Source organism: Gadus morhua, chromosome 11 (genome assembly GCF_902167405.1).
Source record: "Gadus morhua chromosome 11, gadMor3.0, whole genome shotgun sequence".
Lineage (NCBI taxonomy): Eukaryota > Metazoa > Chordata > Actinopteri > Gadiformes > Gadidae > Gadus > Gadus morhua.
This window is the reverse complement of record NC_044058.1, coordinates 25808844-25810942: the sequence shown is the minus strand read 5'-3', so window position 1 is coordinate 25810942 and position 2099 is coordinate 25808844. Positions and strand designations below refer to the sequence as shown.

At 41.8% G+C, this 2099-nt stretch overlaps 1 protein-coding gene across 1 annotated transcript in view; it reads left to right on the top strand.

Moving 5' to 3' along the window:
- LOC115553533 (transcriptional activator MN1-like) overlaps positions 1–1481 on the top strand; it is an 18988-nt gene extending 17507 nt beyond the window's left edge. Inside the window, 1 exon segment of the mRNA XM_030369871.1 lies at positions 1–1481. This exon segment is cut by the window's left edge and continues 378 nt beyond it. The gene's annotated coding sequence lies outside the window, so the exon portion shown is untranslated.
- Positions 1482–2099: the final 618 nt, after the last annotated feature.

Below are 2099 nucleotides of genomic sequence, written 5' to 3'. Positions count from 1 at the left end.
TGTTGATGATGATGATGATGATGATGATGATGGGGTTGGCGGTGATGGGGGTGAGGGTGGGGTGACGCAAGCGGGTCGAGTCGACAGGAGGAATGCTAAGCCGCTCTCGCCCAGTCACGGGGGTGGGGGGGGGGGGGGTGGTGGGGAGAAAGACTTTTTTACGCTCATATAGTCACACACATACACACATGCACATACACACCCCTCAACTCAAAACAAACACACACACACACACACACACACACACACACACCGACAGCAGCGTATACGCGACGCATACATCCGCGCCTAGGCATCGCCCGTCCTCTTTCATACACACCACCTGACTTTTCAACCACACGCGACGCTGTGGACAGTAGAGCTTGGGCAATGGCCAACCATTAGCTAACCACGCCCACATCTGAAAAAAACCTCAAGTCAATCTTTTCTTTTTTTTTTGTTTTGTTTTCTGTTTTTTTTTTTTGGGTTGTTTGATTTTATTTGTTGTTTTTTTCATTGAAGAAAAATCTAGAAATGTCTGCAAAGGAGAAAAACAATAACCAGAATTCACCGATGCTCAGTTTTCATTGGCTGCGGCGTGTATACCAGTTGGGAACAGTGTGTTGATTGCGTCTCTTTTCTCGCTCCCCCCCCACCCCCCCCCCCCCCCCCCCCTGTCCTATCTAGAATGCCACCATGTCTCTCAGTGGCTCCTGTGCATCGCTCTCTCTATCTACCTTTTAAAGTCTAATCGTCACCAGATATACGTAGAATTACTGATTTACTCTTAACACTCTCTTAAAGCCTCTCTGTGTATGTGTGTATATTGCTATGTTTTTTTTACGCCGGCATAAACCCAGATGAGGCAGGACAATACGAAGAAGAGATCGGAGAGTAGAGAATGCATTGAATGTAGCCAAGATTTATTTTAATTTTTTTTCTGAAACACACATTTCTGTCTTCTCTCTTTCTCAAAGTAAAAGTTTAACCAGATTTTTGTTTTTTTACAGTATATATTATTTCAGGATTTGCTGATCTCACGTGATCTGGTAATCCTCTTCTCCTTCTCATCTCTCCTCTCCTCTCCCCTCTCTCCTCTCCTCTCCGTTCCTCTCTTCCTCTCCTCTCCTCTCCTCTGCTCTCTTCCACACGATCACCTCAAGAGGCTCAACCCACTAGTATACAAATCAGCCAAATGGGAAACTGAAAGCAGAGGTCGAGAGAATGATCAAGAGACTATTGGTATTGCACATGTAAAGTAAGAGAAATGTTGTGTGTTAGGCAATCTTGTAATCTTTAAATAAAGCTTCTGTTAAATTTGAATTTCTGAAACCATGGACGGAGGACTGTGACGGCGATTTCTGAACTGAATTTAGTTATTTTTTCTCTTTCTTTTTTTAAATAATATGTAAAGTGCAGTCATCTGTTTTCCTGCATATTGTATATATCTGTATATGTTTTATTGAGTAACTAAATAACAATAAATATGATGTTAAAGGTGACATTTGTTTCCTGTTTTCATGGGCTTGTTATATTATATTAGATTTATATATCATATAACATATATTAGGATCATTATTACATTTATCACATCAGATAACACAGATCAACTGCAAATATGAAATCCACAAATACCCTGTACCATGCATAAAAATATGCATACAAATAATGTGAGGTGCCCTTTCATGCTAAAAATATCCCGTCATGTGGTGATGTGTACCTGGAGAATCATCAATACATTCACTGCACACTTTATTTCAAGTGACAGGCTGGCAGGGACTATGGCTGTCACACGCCGTACAAGAATAGCAGGCAGGAAGCAGAGGAACGGACATGATAGAAAATGAGGATTCCTGGTGACACAAGGAGCTTAGACGATTATCCCATAAACTCCTGGGTTTGATTCCTGCTCACCTGCTCTTTGCAACATACCCCCCCCCCCCCCCCCCCTCAGCCCCTTTTACCCCCAAACGGGGTACATATCCAACAAAATCAAACACAGTAGCATTTTGAAGAAAAAAAAGGTGAAAGGGTATAGCTAAAACGTTCAAGCGCTGTGGACAATTTGCAAAAGCATTTCCCATTTTTCAACCTAAAATATTATGTGTGATGTATTATTC